The sequence below is a fragment of the Cherax quadricarinatus genome, chromosome 81, assembly GCF_038502225.1.
Source record: "Cherax quadricarinatus isolate ZL_2023a chromosome 81, ASM3850222v1, whole genome shotgun sequence".
Classification (NCBI taxonomy): Eukaryota; Metazoa; Arthropoda; class Malacostraca; order Decapoda; family Parastacidae; genus Cherax; species Cherax quadricarinatus.
The window spans coordinates 10,467,290-10,491,289 of record NC_091372.1 but is presented as its reverse complement, the minus strand read 5'-3'; the positions used below and the strand labels follow the sequence as shown (position 1 = coordinate 10,491,289).

General features: G+C 45.6%; 1 protein-coding gene across 5 annotated transcripts in view; it reads right to left on the bottom strand.

Moving 5' to 3' along the window:
• The window catches only part of LOC128699828 (torsin-1B), a 287,527-nt gene that overhangs the window by 12,252 nt on the left and 251,275 nt on the right, over positions 1–24,000 (bottom strand). The window contains exon 1 of one of the 5 annotated variants that reach the window (XM_053792601.2): positions 349–610. The exons of 2 other annotated variants lie outside the window; for them this stretch is intronic. The gene's annotated coding sequence lies outside the window, so the exon portion shown is untranslated. Of the gene's footprint in view, positions 1–348; positions 611–24,000 lie in introns of those variants that run through there. 2 more of the 5 variants (XM_053792600.2, XM_053792602.2) reach the window with 2 other exon arrangements.

Below are 24,000 nucleotides of genomic sequence, written 5' to 3'. Positions count from 1 at the left end.
TGAACATAGACAACCAGTGTAAAGAAACACACCCATTGTTTCTACCCTCGCCGGGAATCGAACCTGACAAGTATTCCCCAACAACTGACTAAAATATTCCCCAAACAGCAACTGTTAATGACATATGTAATAAATACGACTCAATATTACATTTATGGGGAGTGTTAAACCCGTAGGGGTCATACAGCCTCTTGGGAATGGGAAGCATTGAGGCTCGATCCAAGGAACTGGAGCACTGTGCCCAATTCTTTGGATCAAGAGCCTCTCACCGGCATCAAGGTACCGTCCTTGAAGGAGGTAGTACATTAACAGTATTACCCGGATATTAACACATATAACATCACTTACACATAAATTTCTGGTTCTTGATTGATGCCTTAAATACCAAGTGATACCCGTGAACAATAGTTTATTTATATGTTAAGTTCTTACTTATATATAACGTTAAAATGGTGTTATAAGATCAAGTGTTGAACCTTTTCTGTCTTGGTGATGTTGTTGTTGTTGGGGTTTATAGGGTCACTGATGTTGGCGCCGTATCCGGCCCTATTTTCCAACCTACGGTCATAGTGTCCAAATCTAATAATAATAATAATGTCTTTATTTACTACAAGTACATGTACATGGTATACAGATCATAGCTGACATCAGTGACATATTACTGTATAGAAAACCGCTTGTTATGCTGAGCATTTTGGGTAAATTAGGTCAGTTTTGTCCCAGGATGCGACCCACACCAGTCCACTAACACTCGGGTACCCATTTGAAACTGATGGGTGAACAAGGACAGGGACAAGATAAGATAAGATTTCGTTCGGATTTTTAACCCCGGAGGGTTAGCCACCCAGGATAACCCAAGAAAGTCAGTGCGTCATCGAGGACTGTCTAACTTATTTCCATTGGGGTCCTTAATCTTGTCCCCCAGGATGCGACCCACACCAGTCGACTAACACCCAGGTACCTATTTGCTGCTAGGTGACCAGGACAACAGGTGTAAGGAAACGTGTCGAAATGTTCCACCCGCCGGGAATCGAACCCGGGCCCTCCGTGTGTGAAGCGGGAGCTTTAGCCACCAGGCCACCGGGCCACAGACAGCAGGTGTCTTATGGAAACACGTCCCTACTGTTTTCCAGCCGTACTGGAGGAGATTCGAACCCCGGACCTTAGTGTGTGAGCTGAGTGCTAGCGCACTCAGCAAAGACATAAAATAAATAAATAAATAAATAAATAAATAGCGATCGAGCTACGGGACGCGAAACCTAAGAAAATAAATAACCTTATTCAGGAACACATAAATATAGTTACTTAAATTATCATAGATAGCGGCATATGTGTAGACTACCCTTCAGGATAACCTAAAAAAAAAGTCAAAGTGACTTATTTCCATTAAAGATTCTTGGATATGCTAAAGGAGAATTAGCTACAGAGATTATTTAGTTGCTGTGTGCCATTTTTTTTCCATTGGTTATATGCTTGTCACTATGCTCACCCCTAGATCTTTCTCCTCCAGATTCTTTATGTCAGCATGATACAATGTTTATACAGAGGTGGGTGACATTTAGGTGTGCAGTGCATGCATCCTGGTCTCAGACCTGACCGTGGGGGTATTGACCCCTGAAACCCTTTCCGGGTATACTCCATGTATGCAGAAAGCCCCTTAGTGTGTAGAGCATTTCGAGCAAACTTAAGCTTATCTAAAGTTTAATATGGTAATATTAACAAGCCTCCGGATGCAACATCCCAGCAATTCCAGGAACAGCTGTTAAAAATTGACCACTGTCTAGAAAATCTTCCAGCTCCTGCACCCAACATCTTGCTCCTGGGGGATTTCAACTTAAGGCACCTAAAATGGAGGAATATAGCAAATAATATTGTTGCAGTAATAACACCAGGAGGCAGCTCTGATGAAAACTCACACTCACACGAGCTTTTAAATCTCTGCACAAAATTCAATTTAAACCAGCAAATAATAGAGCCTACTAGACTGGAGAATACACTAGACCTCATCTTCACTAACAATGATGATCTGATAAGAAATGTCACCATATCAAAAACAATATACTCAGATCACAACATAATTGAGGTTCAGACATGTATGCGCGGAGCCCCAGACCGACATAATGAGACTAGTCACGAGGGAGCATTCACCAAATTCAACTTCAATAACAAAAACATAAAGTGGGACCAAGTAAACCAAGTCCTAACCGATATAAGCTGGGAAGATATACTAAGCAACACAGACCCCAACTTATGCCTAGAACAGATTAACTCGGTGGCACTCGATGTATGCACAAAGCTTATTCCTCTAAGAAAAAGGAGGAGTAGATGTAAAATAGAAAGAGACAGGCGCTCCCTTTACAGGCGACGGAAAAGAATAACAGAGCGGCTAAAAGAGGTCAATATATCTGAAATGCGTAGGGAGACACTGGTCAGAGAAATAGCAAGCATCGAACTTAAGCTAAAAGAATCCTTTAGGAGTCAGGAATCGCGGGAAGAACTAAAAGCCATAAATGAAATCGAAAGAAACCCAAAGTATTTCTTCTCCTATGCCAAATCAAAGTCGAGAACAACGTCCAGTATTGGGCCCCTACTTAAACAAGATGGGTCCTACACAGATGACAGCAAGGAAATGAGTGAGCTACTCAAGTCCCAATATGACTCAGTTTTTAGCAAGCCGCTAACCAGAATGAGAGTCGAAGATCAAAATGAATTTTTTATGAGAGAGCCACAAAATTTGATTAACACAAGCCTATCCGATGTTATCCTGACGCCAAATGACTTCGAACAGGCGATAAATGACATGCCCATGCACTCTGCCCCAGGGCCAGACTCATGGAACTCCGTGTTCATCAAGAACTGCAAGAAGCCCCTATCACGAGCCTTTTCCATCCTATGGAGAGGGAGCATGGACACGGGGGTCGTCCCACAGTTACTAAAAACAACAGACATAGCCCCACTCCACAAAGGGGGCAGTAAAGCAACAGCAAAGAACTACAGACCGATAGCACTAACATCCCATATCACAAAAATCTTTGAAAGGGTCCTAAGAAGCAAGATCACCACCCATCTAGAAACCCATCAGTTACACAACCCAGGGCAACATGGATTTAGAACAGGTCGCTCCTGTCTGTCTCAACTATTGGATCACTACGACAAGGTCCTAAATGCACTAGAAGACAAAAAGAATGCAGATGTAATATATACAGACTTTGCAAAAGCCTTCGACAAGTGTGACCATGGCGTAATAGCGCACAAAATGCGTGCTAAAGGAATAACAGGAAAAGTCGGTCGATGGATCTATAATTTCCTCACTAACAGAACACAGAGAGTAGTCGTCAACAGAGTAAAGTCCGAGGCAGCTACGGTGAAAAGCTCTGTTCCACAAGGCACAGTACTCGCTCCCATCTTGTTCCTCATCCTCATATCCGACATAGACAAGGATGTCAGCCACAGCACCGTGTCTTCCTTTGCAGATGACACCCGAATCTGCATGACAGTGTCCTCCATTGCAGACACTGCAAGGCTCCAGGCGGACATCAACCAAATCTTTCAGTGGGCTGCAGAAAACAATATGAAGTTCAACGATGAGAAATTTCAATTACTTAGATATGGTAAACACGAAGAAATTAAATCTTCATCAGAGTACAAAACAAATTCTGGCCACAAAATAGAGCGAAACACCAACGTCAAAGACCTGGGAGTGATCATGTCGGAGGATCTCACCTTCAAGGACCATAACATTGTATCAATGGCATCTGCTAGAAAAATGACAGGATGGATAATGAGAACCTTCAAAACTAGGGAGGCCAAGCCCATGATGACACTCTTCAGGTCACTTGTTCTATCTAGGCTGGAATATTGCTGCACACTAACAGCACCTTTCAAGGCAGGTGAAATTGCCGACCTAGAAAATGTACAGAGAACTTTCACGGCGCGCATAACGGAGATAAAACACCTCAATTACTGGGAGCGCTTGAGGTTCCTAAACCTGTATTCCCTGGAACACAGGCGGGAGAGATACATGATTATATACACCTGGAAAATCCTAGAGGGACTAGTACCGAACTTGCACACGAAAATCACTCACTACGAAAGCAAAAGACTTGGCAGACGATGCAACATCCCCCCAATGAAAAGCAGGGGTGTCACTAGCACGTTAAGAGACCATACAATAAGTGTCAGGGGCCCGAGACTGTTCAACTGCCTCCCAGCATACATAAGGGGGATTACCAACAGACCCCTGGCAGTCTTCAAGCTGGCACTGGACAAGCACCTAAAGTCGGTTCCTGACCAGCCGGGCTGTGGCTCGTACGTTGGTTTGCGTGCAGCCAGCAGCAACAGCCTGGTTGATCAGACTCTGATCCACCAGGAGGCCTGGTCACAGACCGGGCCGCGGGGGCGTTGACCCCCGGAACTCTCTCCAGGTAAACTCCAGGTGTTTCCTTACACTGGTTGTCTATGTTCACCCATCAGTGAAATGGGTACCTGGGTGTTAGTGGACTGGTGTGGGTCGCATCCTGGGACAAAACTGACCTAACTTGCCTGAAATGCTCAGCATAACAAGAGGCTTTCTATATAGTAGTATGTCATTGATGTCAACTAGACCTGTATTATGTTGTTATTATTGTTGATTATAGGGCCACTGATGACTTACACCGTATTGAACCCGGTATTTTGTTGGATTTATTAAGGGTCACCATGACATATGTCGTATTGACCCTTACCTCGAAGATAAGATAAGATTTTCTTTGAATTTTTAACCCCGGAGGGTTAGCCACCCAGGATAAGCCAAGAAAGCCAGTGCGTCATCGAGGACTGTCTAACTTATTTCCATTGGGGTCCTCAATCTTGTCCCCCATGATGCGACCCACACCAGTCGACTAACATCCAGGTACCTATTTGCTGATGGGGGAACAAGACAACAGGTGTAAGAAAACGCGTCGAAATGTTTTCACCCGCCGGGAATCGAACCCGGGCCCTCGGTGTGTGAAGCGGGAGCTTTAACTCAGAGAGTTGTTAAGATTTAGGGGACTGGTATCATAGGAAAGACAAAGGATAGTAGATTTCACAACGACCCCAACTCACGGCTACCGGGAAGGGAGGCCAAAATAAAATAAAAAGAAGTTTTTGTCCGGATTTTTAATCAGTAGAGTTAGCTTCCCAGAATAACCCATTTGTCCGAGCGTCATGGGGGTTTGGGGAGGTCTGTTGGTCTTATTTCCACTGGGCTCCTTTAATCTTCTACCCCAGGGTGCGACCACAACAGCTGATTAACACCCAGGTACCTGCTGCTAGGTGAACAGGGGCAGCAGGTATATACTTGGAGGGGATTTCGTGGGGTCAGCGCCCCCGCGGCCTGATGTGCGAGTTTAGGACGGAATCAACATAGCCACGAGTACATCAATATAAACTTTTTTCTCGATGAGACTCAACCCCATTATGACCAATGCTTCTTGTTGAAGCCTAATAAAGGCCAACTGTGACCTCTACCGTCAGTTTCATTACCGTCACAAGATGACCTTTGGCTGCACAATAGGAAGGAGAGTGTGGAAGCCCCTACGGGTGATGGGATAAAAGTCTAGAGGACCATGATCAGAGATAATAATAATAATAATAATAATAATAATAATAATAATAATAATAATAATAATAATAATAATAATTATTTATTTCGTAATCATGCATATTTATACAAAGGATTATAATACTTGGGTGTATATGACTAGACTCTTTATGTGTTAGTTTAATATGTTTATGCACCCCATACCATCCTGTGGGTGGTAGTCACCCCATACCATCCTGTGGGTGGTAGTCACCCCATACCATCCTGTGGGTGGTAGTCACCCCATACCATCCTGTGGGTGGTAGTCACCCCATACCATCCTGTGGGTGGTAGTCACCCCATACCATCCTGCGGGTGGTAGTCACCCCATACCATCCTGTGGGTGGTAGTCACCCCATACCATCCTGTGGGTGGTAGTCACCCCATACCATCCTGTGGGTGGTAGTCACCCCATACCATCCTGTGGGTGGTAGTCACCCCATACCATCCTGTGGGTGGTAGTCACCCCATACCATCCTGTGGGTGGTAGTCACCCCATACCATCCTGCGGGTGGTAGTCACCCCATACCATCCTGTGGGTGGTAGTCACCCCATACCATCCTGTGGGTGGTAGTCACCCCATACCATCCTGTGGGTGGTAGTCACCCCATACCATCCTGTGGGTGGTAGTCACCCCATACCCATCCTGTGGGTGGCAGTCACACCATACCCATCCTGTGGGAAGTAGTCATCCCATACCCATCCTGTGGGCGGTAGTCACCCCATACCCATCCTGTGGGCGGTAGTCATCCCATACCCATCCTGTGGGCGGTAGTCACCCCATACCCATCCTGTGCCGGGGATTGAACCATGGACACCCAGCGTACGAGGCGAGTGCGTTACCAACCCAGCCAGAAGTAATGAGACCCTTTTCTCACAATATTTTTAAACTTCTCCTTGAGAAACCAAAAGTAAACTCAACATTCTGTCTACATATCGATCATTTTGTTCCGTGGATGAGTCCAGGGTACACAATATTCTTGATGTTCCTGGAGATCAGTTCCATTGTATCCAGCTGGTGCAGGCGCCACCTACAGGTGGGATGGGTGTCTCCCATCCCTTGAATGAAGAGCTCCGGAGTTTGTCACAACAATAGGAGTATTGTGGTGTCATGGGAGCTATTGTTTGTATGTGTGTGTGTGTGTGTGTGTGTGTGTGTGTGTGTGTGTGTGTGTGTGGTTATGAATGCTGGTGCAAATTCCCTGTATCTTGATCCAGGGAGTTTGAGCTGTTCTTCTCGTATTTATATCAATATACTACTACTATTACTACTGCTACTACTACTACTACTACTACTACTACTACTACTACTACTACTACTACTACTACTACTACTACTACTACTACTACTACCACCACTATACTACTAATAATAAAAATAATAATAATAAATATTACAGGTATTGTATGATAATAGACAGGTATCCTTGTACTGCATCACCCCAGGTCCCTCGTACCTCAGTGCACGCGAAAGGAATAGTGCAGAATGCTGCACATGAATTTTTGCAGTACAGACATATGTCAGAGCAGAAAATCCGTAGCCAGTGGGCAGAGACATTTGCAAGTTATCACATGGTAACTAATATCCTAGTTTCCTTAAAAACTGGTTAAATTAGGACACACACACACAACTCAACACGAATTTAAAGTTTGAAGCCGAACTGAAGAGGCATTCTGTAGTTATCTCACACAGATCAGCATCAAGTAACATACCAGCACTAAGTTTTTTAGCAAGTAGGTAAGTAAATTAGTAAGTAAGTAAGTTAGTAGGTACGTTTATGTAGGTACAAGTATACATAAATACAGATACGCGTTATTATCATACATAGTAGCATATGTATAGATTATCCTGCAGGATAACCCAAAAATGGTCGGACAAAGTGACTTACTTCCATTGTGGTCTTTGATACCACAGGTACCGAGGACTGAACAATGTTACAAGCTGGGTAGCACCTCTGGAAAGCTCGTCCAAGATCACTAACAATGGTAACTGATAACCTTTGCAACGACACTGTGATATACTCTTGCTACACACACACACACACACACACACACACACACACACACACTTTCTCTCTCTCTCTCTCTCTCTCTCTCTCTCTTCTATCTTCTCCAATCATGGTTCTTATTCTGCTGTCTCTTTGTGGTGTCCTCTTGGCTTAATCTAGAGGACAAAATGATAAATTTGGTCGTCTGCAAGACCTCTTGACTGGCTCTTGTAAGTCCCGTAGCTGGGTCGGTAGCGCACTCAACACTCTCTGAGGCCCGTTTACCTGGAGATGGTTTCGGCGGTCAACGCCCCCGCGGAACCAAGCTGTTACTGCTGGCCGCACGCAAGCTGACGTATGAACCACAGCCCGGTTGGTCGGGTACTGACTTTAGGTGCCTGTCCAGTGCCTTCTTGAAGACAGTCAGGGGTCTACTGGTAATCCCCCTTATGTATGCTGGGAGGCAATTGAACAGTCTTGGGCCCCGGACATTTATTTGCGCCCCCAGACACTTGGTTCGATCCCTGGTACAGGTGGAACCAGTAGGACGTGTTTCCTTAAGACATCTGCTGTCCCTGTTCACCCAGCAGTAAGATGGTGGATCCAGTAGCGACCAGCGAGAAGGCGGGGCCAAGAGCTGTGAATCGACCCCTGTAACCACATATAGGTGAGTACGCTAACCAAGCATAAAACCAAGATCCAGGAACGTTAAGAAAGTGACGTTGTGCGTTACGGGGAGAAACTAACGAAGTGAGACGAGGCCTTGAGGAAGCACACAGTGTCGCTCCCACACGGGAAGCTGCGTAATGCTCTCAAACTTGACCTCTTCCTTTGTCAACACTGTAAATATTATCCCAGCAGTTGTGTTTACTGGTATTTAGGATACCACTATGATGCCACCGTGTACCACACACCACTATGATGCCACCGTGTACCACACACCACTATGATGCCACCGTGTACCACACACCACTATGATGCCACCGTGTACCACACACCACTATGATGCCACCGTGTACCACACACCACTATGATGCCACCGTGTACCACACACCACTATGATGCCACCGTGTACCACACACCACTATGATGCCACCGTGTACCACACACCACTATGATGCCACCGTGTACCACACACCACTATGATGCCACCGTGTACCACACACCACTATGATGCCACCGTGTACCACACACCACCATGATGCCACCGTGTACCACACACCACTATGATGCCACCGTGTACCACACACCACTATGATGCCACCGTGTACCACACACCACCATGATGCCACCGTGTACCACACACCACTATGATGCCACCGTGTACCACACACCACTATGATGCCACCGTGTACCACACACCACTATGATGCCACCGTGTACCACACACCACTATGATGCCACCGTGTACCACACACCACTATGATGCCACCGTGTACCACACACCACTATGATGCCACCGTGTACCACACACCACTATGATGCCACCGTGTACCACACACCACCATGATGCCACCGTGTACCACACACCACTATGATGCCCCCGTGTACCACACACCACCATGATGCCACCGTGTACCACACACCACTATGATGCCACCGTGTACCACACACCACTCTGATGCCCCCGTGTACCACACACCACTATGATGCCACGGTGTTCCACACACCACTATGATGCCACCGTGTACCACACACCACTATGATGCCACCGTGTACCACACACCACCATGATGCCACCGTGTACCACACACCACTATGATGCCACCGTGTACCACACACCACTATGATGCCACCGTGTACCACACACCACTATGATGCCCCCGTGTACCACACACCATTATGATGCACCCGTGTACCACACACCACTATGATGCCACCGTGTACCACACACCGCTATGATGCCCCCGTGTACCACACACCACTATGATGCCACCGTGTACCACACACCACCGTGATGCCACCGTGTACCACACACCACTATGATGCCACCGTGTACCACACACCACTATGATGCCACCGTGTACCACACACCACCATGATGCCACCGTGTACCACACACCGCCATGATGCCACCGTGTACTACACATCACTATGATGCCACCGTGTACCACACACTCCCATGATGCCACCGTGTACCACACACACTCCCATGATGCCACCGTGTACCACACACCACCATGATGCCACCGTGTACCACACACCACCATGATACCACCGTGTACCGCACACCTCTATGATGTCACCGTGTACCACACACCACTATGATGCAACCGTGTACCACACACCACCATGATGCCACCGTGTACCACACACATGAGACAGTAATGGTGAAGCTGGAGATTTTGTCCAGGTAGTCGGGAATTATACGCAGGAAGGAATACATATAAATGACCTCATAGGGGACAGGAGCCGTAGTGGGGAAACAAGTGTAGTCAAAGATAGGATAAAACCAATATTGCAAACTAGAAATACCACAGGAAATAGCAAACAAGAGGACTCCACTAGCAATAGTGAGGATATATTACCAAAAACAACTGTTGGGAGCTCCATTGTTGGTGCTAGGGAGGATAGGAATAAGACAGGGAAACATGCACCAACAGGGAATACAGTCACAGAAACCCAAGGCAAACGGAAACCAAGCCTGTGCACATACTATGCACTTGGTATCTGCAGACATGGGAAATCTGGAAAAACAGACGGGACGTGCAACTATGACCACCCTAGAAAATGCCATGCCCATATGACAACAGGAAAATGCAAACTCCCTTCCTGTAAACTTTTTCACCCTGAAATGTGTCCCTCTACAGTACAGGAAAGACAGCGCTATAACTTAAATTGCCAGGCACACCATCTAAAGGGGACAAAAAGATACAAAACATCCAGGCCATGGGAAAACCTGGGTAGCCACAGCCACTCAAGAGGGAGAGGTTTTTTAGTGCCAGGAAGGAAAAAAAACTGGCAGGAAATGGCAGAAATCGTACACCAAATCCAGTCATTCCTGGAGTGGAACCACAGTCGATGGCCTCCACTCCAAACCAACAGATACAGATACTAATGCCGGAAAAATATCCCCCCCCAGTACCAACAATACCACCAGTCCAATGACATTCTTCTTTGCAAACATACAGGGTCTAAAGCCAGCAACAAACAAAATACGTTTCATCCGTGGACTGCTTGCAGAGGCAAAGGCAATGTTCGTGGCTTTCACTGAGACCCACATAAAGGATCACTTGGACAACGAAATATGGATCCCAGGTTACAACCTATACAGATGTGACAGAGTGAACAGGCAAAAGGGGGAGGTTGGCCTGTACATTGCAGAGTCACTTGTTTGCACAGAACTGCTAAATGCCTCAAATGATGCAGTGGAAGTTTGAGCAGTAAAGGTCGAGAACCAAAACCTAGTCATTGTGGTAGTCTACAAGCCTCCGGATGCAACATCCCAGCAATTCCAGGAACAGCTGCTAAAAATTGACCACTGTCTGGAAAATCTTCCAGCTCCTGCACCCAACATCTTGCTCCTGGGGGATTTCAACTTAAGGCACCTAAAATGGAGGAATATAGCAAATAATATTGTTGCAGTAATAACACCAGGAGGCAGCTCTGGTGAAAACTCACACTCACACGAACTTTTAAATCTCTGCACAAAATTCAATTTAAACCAGCAAATAATAGAGCCTACTAGACTGGAGAATACACTAGACCTCATCTTCACTAACAACGATGATCAAATTCAACTTCAATAACAAAAACATAAAGTGGGACCAAGTAAACCAAACCGATATAAGCTGGGAAGATATACTAAGCAACACAGACCCCAACTTATGCCTTGAAAAGATTAACTTGGTGGCACTCGATGTATGCACAAAGCTTATTCCTCTAAGAAGAAGGAGGAGTAGATGTAAAATAGAAAGAGACAGGCGCTCCCTTTACAGGCGACGGAAAAGAATAACAGAACGGCTAAAAGAGGTCAATATATCTGAAATGCGTAGGGAGACACTGGTCAGAGAAATAGCAAGCATCGAACTTAAGCTAAAGGAATCTTATAGGAGTCAGGAATCGCGGGAAGAACTAAAAGCCATAAATGAAATCGAAAGAAACCCAAAGTATTTCTTCTCCTATGCCAAATCAAAGTCGAGAACAACGTCCAGTATTGGGCCCCTACTTAAACAAGATGGGTCCTACACAGATGACAGCAAGGAAATGAGTGAGCTACTCAAGTCCCAATATGACTCAGTTTTTAGCAAGCCGCTAACCAGAATGAGAGTCGAAGATCAAAATGAATTTTTTATGAGAGAGCCACAAAATTTGGTTAACACAAGCCTATCCGATGTTATCCTGACCCCAAATGACTTCCAACAGGCGATAAATGACATGCCCATGCACTCTGCCCCAGGGCCAGACTCATGGAACTCCGTGTTCATCAAGAACTGCAAGAAGCCCCTAGCACGAGCCTTTTCCATCCTATGGAGAGGGAGCATGGACACGGGGGTCGTCCCACAGTTACTAAAAACAACAGACATAGCCCCACTCCACAAAGGGGGCAGTAAAGCAACAGCAAAGAACTACAGACCAATAGCACTAACATCCCATATCATAAAAATCTTTGAAAGGGTCCTAAGAAGCAAGATCACCACCCATCTAGAAACCCATCAGTTACACAACCCAGGGCAACATGGGTTTAGAACAGGTCGCTCCTGTCTGTCTCAACTATTGGATTACTACGACAAGGTCCTAAATGCACTAGAAGACAAAAAGAATGCAGATGTAATATATACAGACTTTGCAAAAGCCTTCGACAAGTGTGACCATGGCGTAATAGCGCACAAAATGCGTGCTAAAGGAATAACAGGAAAAGTCGGTCGATGGATCTATAATTTCCTCACTAACAGAACACAGAGAGTAGTCGTCAACAGAGTAAAGTCCGAGGCAGCTACGGTGAAAAGCTCTGTTCCACAAGGCACAGTACTCGCTCCCATCTTGTTCCTCATCCTCATATCCGACATAGACAAGGATGTCAGCCACAGCACCGTGTCTTCCTTTGCAGATGACACCCGAGTCTGAATGACAGTGTCCTCCATTGCAGACACTGCAAGGCTCCAGGCGGACATCAACCGAATCTTTCAGTGGGCTGCAGAAAACAATATGAAGTTCAACGATGAGAAATTTCAATTACTCAGATATGGTAAACATGAGGAAATTAAATCTTCATCAGAGTACAAAACAAATTCTGGCCACAAAATAGAGCGAAACACCAACGTCAAAGACCTGGGAGTGATCATGTCGGAGGATCTCACCTTCAAGGACCATAACATTGCATCAATCGCATCTGCTAGAAAAATGACAGGATGGATAATGAGAACCTTCAAAACTAGGGAGGCCAAGCCCATGATGACACTCTTCAGGTCACTTGTTCTATCTAGGCTGGAATATTGCTGCACACTAACAGCACCTTTCAAGGCAGGTGAAATTGCCGACCTAGAAAATGTACAGAGAACTTTCACGGCGCGCATTACGGAGATAAAACACCTCAATTACTGGGAGCGCTTGAGGTTCCTAAACCTGTATTCCCTGGAACGCAGGAGGGAGAGATACATGATTATATACACCTGGAAAATCCTAGAGGGACTAGTACCGAACTTGCACACGAAAATCACTCACTACGAAAGCAAAAGACTTGGCAGACGATGCGACATCCCCCCATTGAAAAGCAGGGGTGTCACTAGCACGTTAAGAGACCATCCAATAAGTGTCAGGGGCCCGAGACTGTTCAACTGCCTCCCAGCACACATAAGGGGGATTACCAACAGACCCCTGGCAGTCTTCAAGCTGGCACTGGACAAGCACCTAAAGTCAGTTCCTGACCAGCCGGGCTGTGGCTCGTACGTTGGTTTGCGTGCAGCCAGCAGCAACAGCCTGGTTGATCAGGCTCTGATCCACCAGGAGGCCTGGTCACAGACCGGGCCGCGGGGGCGTTGACCCCCAGAACTCTCTCCAGGAAAACTCCAGGTAAACACCACTATGATGCCACCGTGTACCACACACCACCATGATGCCACCGTGTACCACACACCACTATGATGTCACCGTGTACCACACACCACTATGATGCCACCGTGTACCACACACCACTATGATGCCACCGTGTATCACACACCACCATGATGCCACCGTGTACCACAAACCACTATAATGCCACCGTGTACCACTCACCACTATGATGCCACCGTGTACCACACACCATCATGATGCCACCGTGTACCACACACCACTATGATGCCACCGTGTACCACACACCACCATGATGCCACCGTGTACCACACACCACTATGATGCCACCATGTACCACACACCACCATGATGCCACCGTGTACCACACACCACTATGATGCCACCATGTACCACACACCACCATGATGCCACCGTGTACCACACACCACCATGATGCCACCGTGTACGACACATCACTATGATGCCACCGTGTACCACACACCACTATGATGCCACCGTGTACCACACACCACCATGATGCCACCGTGTACCACACACCACTATGATGCCACCGTGTACCACACACCCTCATGATGCCACCGTGTACCACATACCACCATGATGCCACCGTGTACCACACACCACCATGATGCCACCGTGTACCACACACCCCCATGATGCCACCGTGTACCACACACCACTATGATGTCACCGTGTACCACACACCACTATGGTGCCACCGTGTACCACACACCACTATGATGCCACCGTGTACCACACACCACTATGATGCCACCGTGTACCACACACCACCATGATGCCACCGTGTACCACACACCACTATGATGTCACCGTGTACCACACACCACTATGATGCCACCGTGTACCACACACCACTATGATGCCCCCGTGTACCACACACCACTATGATGCCACCGTGTACCACACACCACTATGATGCCACCGTGTACCACACACCACTATGATGCCACCGTGTACCACACACCACCATGATGCCACCGTGTACCACACACCACTATGATGCCACCGTGTACCACACACCCTCATGATGCCACCGTGTACCACATACCACCATGATGCCACCGTGTACCACACACCACCATGATGCCACCGTGTACCACACACCCCCATGATGCCACCGTGTACCACACACCACTATGATGTCACCGTGTACCACACACCACTATGGTGCCACCGTGTACCACACACCACTATGGTGCCACCGTGTACCACACACCACTATGATGCCACCGTGTACCACACACCACCATGATGCCACCGTGTACCACACACCACTATGATGTCACCGTGTACCACACACCACTATGATGCCACCGTGTACCACACACCACTATGATGCCCCCGTGTACCACACACCACTATGATGCCACCGTGTACCACACACAACTATGATGCCACCGTGTACCACACACCACTATGATGCCACCGTGTACCACACACCACTATGATGTCACCGTGTACCACACACCACTATGATGTCACCGTGTACCACACACCACTATGATGTCACCGTGTACCACACACCACTATGATGCCACCGTGTACCACACACCACTATGATGCCCCCGTGTACCACACACCACTATGATGCCCCCGTGTACCACACACCACTATGATGCCACCGTGTACCACACACCACTATGATGCCACCGTGTACCACACACCACCATGATGCCCCCGTGTACCACACACCACTATGATGTCACCGTGTACCACACACCACTATGATGTCACCGTGTACCACACACCACTATGATGTCACCGTGTACCACACACCACTATGATGCCACCGTGTACCACACACCACTATGATGCCCCCGTGTACCACACACCACTATGATGCCACCGTGTACCACACACCACTATGATGCCACCGTGTACCACACACCACCATGATGCCCCCGTGTACCACACACCACTATGATGTCACCGTGTACCACACACCACTATGATGTCACCGTGTACCACACACCACCATGATGCCCCCGTGTACCACACACCACTATGATGTCACCGAGTACCACACACCACTATGATGTCACCGTGTACCACACACCACTATGATGCCACCGTGTACCACACACCACTATGATGCCCCCGTGTACCACACACCACTATGATGCCCCCGTGTACCACACACCACTATGATGCCACCGTGTACCACACACCACTATGATGCCACCGTGTACCACACACCACCATGATGCCCCCGTGTACCACACACCACTATGATGTCACCGTGTACCACACACCACTATGATGTCACCGTGTACCACACACCTCTATGATGTCACCGTGTACCACACACCACTATGATGCCACCGTGTACCACACACCACTATGATGCCCCCGTGTACCACACACCACTATGATGCCACCGTGTACCACACACCACTATGATGCCACCGTGTACCACACACCACCATGATGCCCCCGTGTACCACACACCACTATGATGTCACTGTGTACCACACACCACTATCGTGTCAATGTCACGTGTACCACACACCACTATGATGCCACCGTGTACCACACACCACTATGATGCCACCGTGTACCACACACCACTATGATGCCACCGTGTACCACACACCACTATGATGCCACCGTGTACCACACACCACTATGATGCCACCGTGTACCACACACCACTATGATGCCACCGTGTGCCACACACCACTATGATGCCACCGTGTCTCACACACCACTATGATGCCACCGTGTGCCACACACCACTATGAAGCCTCTGATGAGTCACAGGGATGTTAGGAGGTATTTCTTCAGTCACAGAGTTGTCTGGGGAGTGATGTAGTGGAGGCAGGAACCATACATAGCCTTAAGAAGAGGTATGATAAAGCTCACGGAGCTTTAGATAGACAAACAAATAGATAGATAGATAGAGAGATAGATAGATAGTTAGAGAGAGAGAGAGAGAGAGAGAGAGAGAGAGAGAGAGAGAGAGAGAGAGAGAGAGAGAGAGAGAGAGAGAGAGAGAGAGAGAGAGAGAGAGAGAGAGAGAGAGAGAGAGAGAGAGAGAGAGAGAGAGAGAGAGAGAGAGAGAGAGAGAGAGAGAGAGAGAGAGAGAGAGAGAGAGAGAGAGAGAGAGAGAGAGAGAGAGAGAGAGAGAGAGAGAGAGAGAGAGAGAGAGAGAGAGAGAGAGAGAGAGAGAGAGAGAGAGAGAGAGAGAGGGAGAGAGAGAGAGAGAGAGAGAGAGAGAGTTGGTGCCAGTGTTCCACACTGGAGTATGCTTGGTCCACTGTTATTATTGAATATCAACGACAGTAACGAGAGACCACTGTACTCTAACACTGTACTCTAACACTGTACTCTAACACTGTACTCTAACACTGTACTCTAACACTGTACTCTAACACTGTACTCTAACACTGTACTCTAACACTGTACTCTAACACTGTACTCTAACACTGTGGCATGCAAAGAGTACGTAACCTTTATTCGGCGCATGGACACACCCTCATTTACAGGCTATCTCCCCAACCAGCGAACCAGGTTGCTAAGAGTTGATGATGGGGCCCCATCGTTCAACTAGTGACCAGGTTCTAGCCAATAAGAAGGTGGGATTGACAATCGCAGAGGTTATGTGGATACCGCTCTCCTGTCTGCCCTTGTCATTCCCACTCTAGAGCTGGTTGAAGCACGGTCTGCTATCTTGTGGCTTCTATTTCTGCCTTGCTTTCCGTGGAGTGCACTATATTTATCACTGTACATAGTGTACATATTGCTGTTATAATTGGTGAAGGATAATATAAGTCTAAACTTTTTCTACTGTGTTTATTTGCTCCCATTACACCTGGGATAACAGGCCATTTGAAATCCTAGGTTGTAATAAACACTGTACTCTAACACTGTACTCTAACACTGTACTCTAACACTGTACTCTAACATTGTACTCTAACACTGTACTCTAACACTGTACTCTAACACTGTGCTCTAACACTGTACTCTAACACTGTACTCTAACACTGTACTCTAACACTGTACTCTAACACTGTACTCTAACACTGTACTCTAACACTGTACTCTAACACTGCACTCTTACACTGTACTATAACACTGTACTCTAACACTGTACTCTAATACTGTACTCTAACACTGTACTCTAACACTGCTCTAACACTGCACTCTAACACTGCACTCTAACACTGTACTCTAACACTGCACTCTAACACTGTACTCTAACACTGTACTCTAACACTGTACTCTAACACTGTACTCTAATACTGTACTCTAACACTGTACTCTAACACTGTACTCTAATACTGTACTCTAATATTGTACTTTAACACTGTACTCTAACACTGTACTCTAACACTGTACTCTAACACTGTACTCTAATACTGTACTCTAGCACTGTACTCTAACACTGTACTCTAACACTGTACTCTAATACTGTACTCTAATATTGTACTCTAACACTGTACTCTAATACTGTACTCTAATATTGTACTCTAACACTGTACTCTAACACTGTACTCTAACACTTTACTCTAACACTGTACTCTAACACTCTACTCTAACACTCTACTCTAATACTGTACTGTAATATTGTACTCTAACACTGTACTCTAATACTGTACTCTAATACTGTACTCTAATATTGTACTCTAACACTGTACTCTAACACTGTACTCTAACACTGTACTCTAACACTGTACTCTAACACTGTACTCTAACACTCTACTCTAACACTCTACTCTAATACTGTACTCTAATATTGTACTCTAACACTGTACTCTAGCACTGTACTCTAACACTGTACTCTAACACTGTACTCTAATACTGTACTGTAATATTGTACTCTAACACTGTACTCTAATACTGTACTCTAATATTGTACTCTAACACTGTACTCTAACACTGTACTCTAACACTGTACTCTAACACTGTACTCTAATACTGTACTGTAATATTGTACTCTAACACTGTACTCTAATATTGTACTCTAACACTGTACTCTAACACTGTACTCTAACACTGTACTCTAACACTGTACTCTAATACTGTACTGTAATATTGTACTCTAACACTGTACTCTAACACTGTACTCTAACACTGTACTCTAACACTGTACTCTAACACTGTACTCTAACACTGACTTATGCAAGAGAGAATATACCAGCTATTCCAAGTTACATCCATCACCAGGTTACAGTTACATCAACCTGGAGAAGACTACGACAGGTTACATTTTCTTCTGAGGACAGAGAAATGATGACGGTCAGTAGACAGTGTGATATTAATGCTGGAACTGTGGTAAGAATGACGGGAAGAGTGTTAAAATATGGGAATGAGTATCTTAGGAGTGAAATTTGGCTGCAAAATATCCATAAAGAATCATGTGGTAAATCTTGCAAGAAAGTCTAGAAGCTTACATCACTGAGGCATCTCATACCTGACTGACAGTAGAGGCTGAAAGACTTTGTATAATATTAATAATAATAATAATAATATCTTATTTCTATAAGTACATGATACAACTTATACAGACCATAGCTGACATCAATGACATACTATATAGAAAGTCCCTGGTTATGCAGAGCATTTCCCACAACTTGGGCGTGAACGGAAACACGTTTAATATTTCTACCCTCGTTGGGAATCGAACCCGGACTCTCACCATGTGAAGCGAGAGCTTTAACCACCAGGCCACGAGCCATGAGGCATAGGTTCACTCACACCTAAAGTATGCTCCACTTTCTTGGATTGCCTGCCTAATCTACGACTTGTGGACAGAATAGAGAACAGAGCAAGACGACTCATGTCTGGATGTGGGCTGGTTGACTGTCAGTCCCACAGAACTTTCAACACATTAGAGACGTGGATGACCTTACTGTTATGTACAAGCTTTGCGGATAGTGAGAATTCAGTTTCTATACCACAAGACGGACAGCAAGAAGAAAACTTTTATACCACAAGACAGACAGTCAGAAGACAGCTTCTGTACCACAAGACGGGCAGCAAACAGGAACTACACTCTGGCTGTACCCTTCTCAAGAACACCATTTCATCTAAGATCATTCACTTCTAGAATATCCAGAGTTTGCCATAAGTTAGTTAAGAATCAATAGACCAAATTAAAGCATTTCGATACTTGTTCTTGAGACGAAAACTACCCACTGCTCAACTGCCTCCCAGCATACATAAAGGGGATTACCAATAGACCCTTGGCTGTCTTCAAGCAGGCACTGGACAGGCACCTTAAGTCAGTACCTGACCAGCCAGGCTGTGGGTCGTACGTTGGATTGCGTGCGGCTAGCAGTAACAGCCTGTTTGATCAAACCCTGGTCCACCATGAGGCCTGGTCAGAGACCGGGCCGCGAGGGCGTTGACCCCTGGAACTCTCTCCAGGTATCTCCAGAGGCTACCAACGCCCAGGTATACCTGGAGTATACCCTGAGGGTATTCCGGGAGTCAACGTCCTGGCAGCCAGGTCCATGACCAGCTACCATGAGTGACAAGGGTAACGAGAACCTAGTCTCAGACCGGGCCGCGGGGGCGTTGACCCTCTAGACCTTCTCCAGGTATACAGTCGTAGGCTCGATCCACCGTCTCCAGTGACGTGGTTTGATCTTTGTTAGTGGATTGAGACACGTCCATCCTGGTGGGTGCAAGTCATTTACATTCCTGCCAGATCATTCTTCTGTCACTCCTCACTCAATAGAATGTTATATATCTTACCTTCTGCCAGGCCTGGCATTCATATTTGTATATCATCAGAGAAATATCTCTCTCTCTCTCTCTCTCTCTCTCTCTCTCTCTCTCTCTCTCTCTCTCTCTCTCTCTCTCTCTCTCTCTCTCTCTCTCTCTCTCTTGATGTATATATACACAGCAGCCGTATATACACACTGGTATTAAAGTATTGTTGCCTGGTGGTGTACAGGTGACATGCAGCCTTAATGACCCTCGTGTAGTAGATAGACTTGAAACTCAATTAACCAAACACTTGATATGTTCTGTGATATGTGTATCACTGGCTGTGTATGTACTGAGACCAACAACGTACATACACGTACATGGGTACGTGTTTCAGTATATGTATACTTAGTTAGTAATGCATACTTAGATAACTTCTGCTGCACGATACTAGCTGACGCAGCTTAGAGCCACGTTCACTATCTTCCTACTATAGCATATAGCTACAGCACTATCTTCTACTAGCACAGCTACAGTGCACTATCTTCTACTAGCATGTTCTACAGTCACTATCTTCTACTAGCATGTTCTACAGTTCTGCTATCTTCTATCTAGCATAGCTACAGTCACTATCTTCTACTAGCATGTTCTACAGTCACTATGTCACTGCTATCAGCACAGCTCTAGCAGTCACTATCTTCTACTAGCATGTACTACAGTCACTATCTTCTACTAGTACTGCTTCTAGCATGTCACTCACTGTTCTAGCTAGCATGTTCTACGGTCACTATCTTCTACTAGCATGTTCTACAGTCACTATCTTCTACTAGCATGTTCTACAGTCATCGTCTCTACTAGCTAGCATGTTCTACAGTCACTATCTTCTACTAGCATGTTCTACAGTCACTATCTTCTACTAGCATGTTCTACAGTCACTATCTTCTACTCAGCATCAGTTCTACAGTCACTATCTTCTACTAGCATGTTCTACAGCTCACACATATCTTCTACTAGCATGTTCTACAGGCTCACAGTTCTTACTCACTAGCATATCTACAGTCACTATCTTCTACTAGCATGTTCTACAGTCACTGTCTTCTACTACTATAGCATGTTCTACAGTCACTATCTTCTACTAGCAGTGACTTCTACAGTCACTGTCTTCTACATCTAGCATGTAGCATAGCTGAGTCACTATCTTCTACTAGCATAGCTACAGTCACTATCTTCTACTAGCAGCTTACTAGCAGTCATACTGATCTTCTAGACTAGCATGTTCTGCAGTCACTATCTTCTACTAGCATGTTCTACAGTCATTCTATCTGTTCTAGCATAGTCATGTTCTACAGTCACTATTCTACTACTTAGCATACTGAGACATATACTTCTACAGTCACTATCTTCTACTAGCATGTTCTACAGTCACTATCTTCTACTAGCATGTTCATTTTCCCACTATAATCTATCTTGTTTATAATTACTATCTATAAGATAAGATAAGATAAGATTTCGTTCGGAATTTTAACCCCGGAGAGTTAGCCAATCCGAACGAAATCTTATCTTATCTTATCTTACTTAATTCATGGTATAACTTAACAAATCGTTGAGGTGTGAGTTGTGCTCTGACCTCCACAACACAACTGTCCTCAAATAATAATAATAATATAATAATATCCTTATTTACTACCAGTACATGTACAAGGTATACCAGTACATGTACAAGGTATACCAGTACATGTACAAGGTATACCAGTACATGTACAAGGTATACCAGTACATGTACAAGGTATACCAGTACATGTACAAGGTATCCAGTGCATGTACAAGGTATGCCAGTACATGTACAAGGTATGCCAGTACATGTACAAGGTATACCAGTACATGTACAAGGTATACTAGTACATGTACATGAAGTATGCCAGTACATGTACAAGGGTATGCCAGTGCATGTACAAGGATACTCATACATGTACAAGGATATCCAGTGCATGTACAAGATATCCAGTACATGTACAAGGTATACCAGTACATGTACAAGGTATACCAGTACATGTACAAGGTATACCAGTACATGTACAAGGTATACCAGTACATGTACAAGGTATACCAGTACATGTACAAGGTATACCAGTACATGTACAAGGTATACCAGTACATATACAAGGTATACAGACCATAGCTGACATCAATGACATACTACTATATAGAAAGTCACTTGTTATGCTGAGCATTTCCCGCAAATTAGGTCAGTTTTGTCCCAGGATGCGACCCACACCTAAAGGTGTATTCCCTGGAACGCAGGAGGGAGAGATACATGATTATATACACCTGGAAAATCCTAGAGGGACTAGTACCGAACTTGCACACGAAAATCACTCACTACGAAAGCAAAAGACTTGGCAGACGATGCACCATCCCCCCAATGAAAAGCAGGGGTGTCACCAGCACGTTAAGAGACCATACAATAAGTGTCAGGAGCCCGAGACTGTTCAACTGCCTCCCAGCACACATAAGGGGGATTACTAACAGACCCCTGACAGTCTTCAAGCTGGCACTGGACAAGCACCTAAAGTCGGTTCCTGATCAGCCGGGCTGTGGCTCGTACGTTGGTTTGCGTGCAGCCAGCAGCAACAGCCTGGTTGATCAGGCGCTGATCCACCAGGAGGCCTGGTCACAGACCGGGCCGCGGGGGCGTTGACCCCCGAAACTCTCTCCAGGTAATCCAGGTAAAACACCAGTCCACTAACACCCAGGATGCGACCCACACCAGGCCACTAACACCCACGATGCGACCCACACCAGTCCACTAACACCCAGGTACCTATTTTACTGATAGGTGAACATGGACAACAGGTGGAAAGAAACACGTCCAAAGTTTGTTAAGTTATACCATGAATTAAGTCAAGATCCTGGACTTCACCTTAGCAAACACAGAAAATGGGATAGTAATTATAAACAAGATAGATTATAGTGGGAAAATGAACATGCTAGTAGAAGATAGTGACTGCTGAGACATGCTGATGAAAGATAATGACTAAGTAGCTAAGAAGATAATGATAGAGCTGTGCTAATGAGACATGACTAGTAGTTTATCTTAATAGATAGTGACTAATAGCTGTGCTAATAAGACAGTGACTGCAATTGCTAATAGAAGAATACTGACTGCTAGCAAGACATGCGAGATAGTGACTGTGAAGCTGTCTAGTAAGATATGACAATAAGCTATGCTAGTGAAAGATAGTGACTGTAGCTGCTGTATAAGATGACTGTAGCGAATGCATGTGACTGTAAGTTTATGCTAGTGATGAACTCCAGTAGCGATGTGACTGTAAGTATGTGAGAAGATAGTGACTGCTAGTAGAAGATATGACTGTAGCATGCTAGTAAGATAGTGACTGTAAGACTGTGCTAGTGAAGATAGTGACTGTAGACATGCTAGTAGAAGATGAGTGAGAAGCTGCTATAGAAGATAGTGACTGTGAAGCTGCTCTTTAATAGTGACTGTATGTGCCTATGAAGATAGTGACTGCAGAACATGCTAGTAAGAAGTGTGATATGCTAGTAGAAACATGCTAGTAGTAGTAAAGATAGCTGTGAGTGAAGCATATGCTAGCAGCTGTAGAAGATAGTGACTGTAGAACATGCTAGTAGAAGATAGTGACTGTAGAACATGCTAGTAGAAGATAGTGACTGAACATGCTAGTAGAAGATAGTGACTGT